Genomic DNA, 6,726 nt, shown 5'->3' on the forward strand with positions numbered 1-6,726 from the left:
GGGTATTTTACAGAGTGACTTCGGGATTTTTTTTTTATCAGGGATTTTTCAGTTTTCCAACAGGGAACACCACAATTCCTGCTAGGGAGGCCAGTGGCAGGACCCTGTCTGCTCAGAGCTGTGACCTTGGACCCAGCTGGCTGTGGCTGACCTTCTGGCCAAATGGCTAAGAGGACATGCTTTGACAGTTCAAAGCAGGCCACCATACCCAAAACATCTTCCGAGTGATAGCTGCCCAGATGGCTGGGCAGGGAGCACACATGGCAATAGTGCTGCACAGAAGCCAACCCTGCAACCTCAGTTCACTGGCAGCTGGCCTAGAGGGGCAGATGCCTCTACTAGCACTGCAGTCCCCATCCGGGTATGGCAGGTACACAGCAGGTCACAGCCAGGCAGCAGCCCCCACCGCCAGACTGCTGCAGTGGGTAGATGGTGCAGGGAACTCTCAGGGCTGCTTCAGCAGTCCAGCTGGCACAAGGGGTAGTGTCCCCAGATATCAGTTGGCTGGGCCCCAGAAACTCCTGAGAGCTAGTAGCCCTGAGCTACTTGCCAGGGTGGCTTTTTATACTGCTGGGGCCAGGGCAGGGCAGCTTTTTATACTGCTGGGACCAGGACAGGTGCTGGCCCCAGGCTCTAGCTCCCCTTGGCTGAAGATCTGGGAGGACCAGGCAGGGTTATTTTGCCCCAAGTGGCACTATTTGCTCCACAATGAAGTGCATGTCTGAGCACATGTGCTGAAGCAAAAAGCCCTGGTTCAAATTTGCACCGCTTCTATTTGAGCTGCTGCAAGCGCACGTGCTTGCATGTGTGGATACTCCCATTAAAGCCATCCATTTAAGACTGGTGGAAAGCAAGTGGCAACTAAAAGCTGATCTTGCAGTGATTCTCCCACTTTCCTCCATGCAATCCAAGCTACTGCTGTCTGAACACTGAAGGCAGTGGTGATTCTTTATACTGGTGAGTGCATGCTCAGAGAAAAGGCAATACAGTGTATGATTTAAAGCCTCTGTTTCACACTAAACAGACTTAAATTGGAGCGTCAGAGGAGAAGGTAAATTAATCTGTGGATTTAAACTTTATTTTGTTCAGTTACAGCAAACACTCCAATTTGGGACCATAATGCCAAGAGGGACTTTCTGGATCATAGATACTTAAGTCCCAGCTATTGTAAGCAGTGACATCAAATCACCCTCTTCATAAATTTGCCATGCTCCTGATAAAAACTAATTAGGTTTCTTGCCCACACTGCTCCTGTTGGAGGTGTGTTTCAGAATTTACCTCTTCTGCTAGCTAGAAACCTGCCTTTTAATTTCCATCCTAAACTTATCCACGGCCAGTTCATTTCCATTTGCTTTTGTGCCACCGTGTCCTTTAGCTTAAGTACCTCTTATCCCTCCCTTGCTTTTTCCCCCTGAGGAAATAGAATACATCTGACTCAGTCTTTTCCACTTTCTTTTGCTAGGCTAAACAAGCCAAGCTCTTACAGTCTCCTTTTATATGGTAGGCTCTCAGCCCTTTCTAAGACACCTCCATCTAGAATGCTTTTCTTGAACCTAAGTGACCAGCATTGTATAGAATCCAGAACAAAGTCTTACTGCTGCCCAGTACAATTGCAGGAGGTAGTTAGCTAATAAAGGTGGGAAAAATTTCATTCTGTGGGGGTGAGCAAAAAACCCTCTTATTAAGGTACTGCCAACACAGATTTTCAGAGCAGGCAGGCAAGCTGCATTTGTATCTGGTGAGGGAACATAAGCACTGTTTCACACCAACTCCTCCTTATCCTGCAGGTCTTACATTTTATTCACAATGACCAACCACCTTCTTAAAAATATATATATATTTTTTATTTGGCCTCTGAAACAAGTCACTAGTGGAAACAGGATTTTAAAACAACACCAGCCTAAATATGTCACTTATTGTAGCACCATTAAATTTACACAGAATTGTGGCAAACTTGTGTAAAGGGCCTTGCGTAAAGCTACTTTTGCCAACATAGTTTCCAGCCTTGGTAAGTAAGTTTCACTTGCATTTTGTCAAAAATAAAAGAAAGAAAGAAAGAAAAAGAATGAAACAAACATTGTGCATCCTTTAAGCTAATTGTACAGTCAACAAAATTTTCACTTAGCTCTACTCAGTAACATTAGGTCACAAAGGAATTTAGTCTTTATTTCAAAAAGTCCAGGGATAATTGTTGCTCACTGGGAGCATCTACACATGATGCTACATTGCTGTAGCAACGCACTTCCTTGTTATAGTGCGTGGCTACATCAACGTAGTGCCTAAAAATAACCACGTGCAGCATGCACGGAACAATACAGGCTGTTAACGTGCCATCTTTTGGTACTTCCAAAAGGAACCACTAAATGACAGCACAGTAACAATGCGGCATGTGTAGATGTGTCCACTGACACACCGTGCAATTTTTTTCTTGTTTCTTCTAGTGTATGATGCTGTACATGATCTAATCCTGACATCAAGATGGCTACTGTATCTCCACCACTGACACTTCCAAACAGCCAACACTGTCTTTTAATTTGAAGGTACTTACATTATCAAAATCACTAGAGTAAATTAGGCATATTCTGCCCTTGAATCCATGTCTAAAGCCTGACCGACTACAGCAGAGGAGTGACAAGGAAAAAGCCCCACACTCACCCAAGTTCTTCCCGGCCAGAGCCTCCTTCCCAGTCTTGTAGATGGACAGCTTGGGCAGAACCAGGAAGAGGTTGACCTGGTTGGCTTGGTAGGGCCATGGATAACAAAATATGTGCATAACAAAATAGGTGTGGGGAGACATGCTGCCAGAATCTCAGCAGGAGGTTCTGGAGGAGGCAAAAGATGGCCTGCTACCTGGCATGCCCCAGGCAGGTGTGCTGCACCAGGGTCTCCCTCTCTTCACAGTAAGGCAGGTACCAGGGGAGTCAGTGAAGCCCCATAAGAGACAGGAACTAGGTGTGCTGGCCCTATGGTTTGACCCAGTAAATGGCAGTTCTTTTAAGAGACATGGGGAGGGGAGTGGTGGCAGCATGATAAAAGTCTACGAATATTAAATGGTGCAGATAAAGTAAAGAGGGGATTATTATTTATTGTCTCTCACAATATTGGAACTATGGGACATAAAATAAAATGTATTGGTGTAATGGGGCCCCTACCCCATTATTAGAATGGGAAGGGGATCCAGGGGTACCTAGCACCTTTCCTCTCCTTCACCTCCCTCTCCCCCCACCTTTTCCTCTCTTACCATTCGTGTATTTGCTGGTGCCTCCTTTCCATGACAGAGGTCTCTTCCCCCATGTTTCCTGCTTACGTGGTTCTTCCTTCCACTTCATCTTGGTGTCTCTTCTGTCTGTACTCCAGTGGTGCCGACAGAGGCAGACTCACAAGCAGCAGAACCTAAAGCAAGATGGCCACTAGATCCAGGTGCAGGCAGAGCCTGATGGGAGGGGAAATGAGGAGGGTATGTTACCCAGGGAGCCTTTTATAAGCCCAAGCATCAGGCCAGGGCAGGTGGTCTGACTGTGGAAGCTGTTGGGGACAGAGTCTTCTCCGAGAAGTGTAAGGACTGGAAACCGCATTGCAGAGAGAAGTTGGGAGGCAGCTCCCCAGTGAAGAAAAGCTGGGAGCCTGCATAGGAAGCAAGCTAAGTATCCTAGGCACTTTCAATTTTGTTTTCTTTTTTTATATAAGACTGCCTGGCGAGGGGTGTGATGAACTCCATGTGGGACACACTTTGAACCAGGACTGGTGCTTGCATTTTGTGGCTTTCATTGTTCTTCCCTGCCCCCCATTTCCCCAGAGGGCTGGGTTGTAAGGGACAACCAGGAGACACTCCAAGTGTGAAACTGCATTGAGTGGACAGAAGGTAAGGACTAGAGGGTGTTCTGAGACTGAGTTTGCCTGGAATGCAAAGCTAGACAGTTAAAGTATGTTCAGGGGCCACAGGAGGCCAAGCTCACCTAGACTGTATGGCAGGAGGTAGCAGGAGAAGAGCAGGACTCCAGGCCCCTAGCTGCCTATGTAGCGGATTGTAGGTGCTGGAACCTTAGGTCATGGGGTGTAATCAGAGCTGAGCCAGGAGCTTGCAGCCCTGAACAGTATGCCCTGAGCTAGAGGGCTCAGTGAAAATAAAATTGGGACAAGGCCAATGGGGAGCCTTGGACCAGACGGGGGTCCCTCTCTTCGAAAGCATACCTCACCCTCTGTGCAGCCTCCCTTACTGTCACCATGAAAGGCGTGGTGCCCAACACTACTGAATAGGGGAGAGATTGGAGGGTGTGGGTGCTCATGGGCCTACAATTGAGTAGTAGGTTTAAAAGTAACAAAAGGAAATTTATTTTTCATGCAGCAAGTGAAACTTGTGGAACATTACCACAAGATGGGATACAGTCTGGTAGTTTAACCCATTTCAAAAGAGGTCCAATTCTTGGAGGAAATATCCATTAGTAGGTATTGAATATTTTGAATAGGGGTACAGTTTGTGCAGCAGAACCTCCAAAACATTTGAATACTGGAAGCTGCAGCGGGAAAGGAGCAGGGAGTGGAAAATTCTGGACATGCCTTGTTTCTGCCCCCCGACCCCCCAGTGGATACTCTGCTAATGTACAAGACAAGAAGCTGGGCTTGGGGGACATATGGTCTTACTCAGTAAATGGCAGTTCAGTATGCTCTTATGATTCAACTACTTTAGCCTGCAACTATGCGGTGATGGAGCCAACACATTTCCCCCTCCTCCTCATCCTAGTGCAGAGTTGCATGGCAAGTAGCATCACATGCATCCAAGTACTTGAAATGAAAGTGCAGGTAGTCCTCAGAATTATACAGTGAAGTCTTCAGTCTACAAATCCTTTGTATGAATACAAACACCTTTATATCTGAGCACAAGAGTATTTCTAGTGGATAAGGATTTATTCCTGCCAGTACTCATATCTTGTGGAAAACACTTTATGTACTGTAAAAATTGTATTTTCTTAAATGAATGGAGTTGTAAATATCAACAGATTTGGCTGATTTACAAGAATAATTTTCTTCTGTGTGCCCTTGTTCCCCTGCAGATAAAGAAGTGGTGAAGTAGATACCTCAGGCCCAGAAATAATCTCTCAAAGATGACAACCACTTTGTTGTTAATAATATTGTCATAAGCCTTACAAGTAACCTTCAATCAAACCTTCTTCAAGGTATCTGATGAGCTATTTAATGCCTAACAAAGCCACATTCTAAAGGTGGAATGACTTGGTGTTTGCTTGTCTATTTGCTGTGCATTTATTTGGGGGGGGGGTTCTGTTTCTGAAGCATTGAGATAATGGCCAACATAAATACTGGGTATGTGCTTTTCACAAGGATGCATTACTGCTTCTGCTGGGATTTACAAAACTGAGAGCTTCTTGGCTGAAGGGTCTTGCTCTTCCAGCCAGGGTCAAAATCATGACCAAATATTTAGGTCAGGAAATGATTCCCCGCCCCTCCCCTTAGGTCAAACTGACAAGGAGAGAGATCGTGTGTATGTATGTGTGCGCACACACTTTTGTACTATGGAGCATTGTCTTCTTCCTAGGATTCTCTAAATAAATGTTAAACAACTATTTCCAGAGCATAGCAATGGCAGGCCCTCCCCACCAGGCTACCAAGCTGTCCTGACGGGGAAGCTGTCAGCTGTGCCTCTTGACCCGGTGCCTCTGGCCACAGCAACAAAAGAGGGAGCAGGCCATAAAAGTAAAGAACTTGCCTAGGAAACCACCTGACCTTGCTAGGCCCAGATTCAAGCCCACAATACTGAACCTGTAAGCCAACACTCTCCCCACAAGGCTGGCAAGCATTTCTGGGTATAGAGCTTTGGGCTGTGCCCCTTCACTCAGTGCCTCTGACATGGAAAGACAGTTAAAGACCGGTGTCTTTGAAAGGGGCCTCATGTTATTCAAGATAAACAGTCACACTTGTTCACACCAAAAGACCCTCTTTTCCCGTGTCAGGATTTGACCTCTAGTCTTTCTTACATACCAGCGTGGGACTTAGTGACTACAAGGAGGAACCAACTCAACAGAAGACATATATTAGCCAGTGTTTCCAGTAGCCTGCTGGGTAGTGTGTTTTTTAAACTAAGTGCCCCCAGATGTGAGCCTCAAAAAGCACAGTGGTTACAGCCCCAGCCTGAGGTGCCATGGTCTGTTGGTTTTTGTCCTGGGTCTGAACCTCCATTTTTCACTTCCCATTAGGGGAATGGGTCCAGCTAGGTGAAAGCAGGAACCCCAGCAGCATGGCAGACAGCTCGGCTGCTGAAACTTAGACTGACCTGACCTGAAGCAGAGCCATGATCCCAGGTCTCCAGTCTATTGGGTGTACATCTACCCTGACTTTGGGAGCTACATGGTGAAGTACTATGCCCAGGTCAGGCAGCCTGGGAGGCGAGTCAGGCTTCTGGGTGGGCATAGGTACTGCCTGCCCTCTGCGTTTTACATGAGCCGGCCTCAGGCAGCTCCTGCAAACCCCAGCCTTCAGGCCTCATTTACTCCCTGCACTGCCTCCCCCAGGCTGCACCAAGTCTCTCTGTGCCTGACTTACCTGAAGCAGGGGGCCTGTGGCTGCACACAGGCACATCCATCTGTGGGGACTGCAGCTGGAGGTACAGTGTGAAGAGGCTACAGAGGCCTCTGCTGGGGCTGCTGGTCCCAGCCACCAGTGCCCTGGCTATGGCACTTGGGCACAAGAGTGGGGGCCAGGGCCAGCTGCACC

This window comes from Crocodylus porosus, unplaced genomic scaffold (assembly GCF_001723895.1).
Source record: "Crocodylus porosus isolate Cpor-Errol unplaced genomic scaffold, CroPor_comp1, whole genome shotgun sequence".
Taxonomy (NCBI): Eukaryota; Metazoa; Chordata; order Crocodylia; family Crocodylidae; genus Crocodylus; species Crocodylus porosus.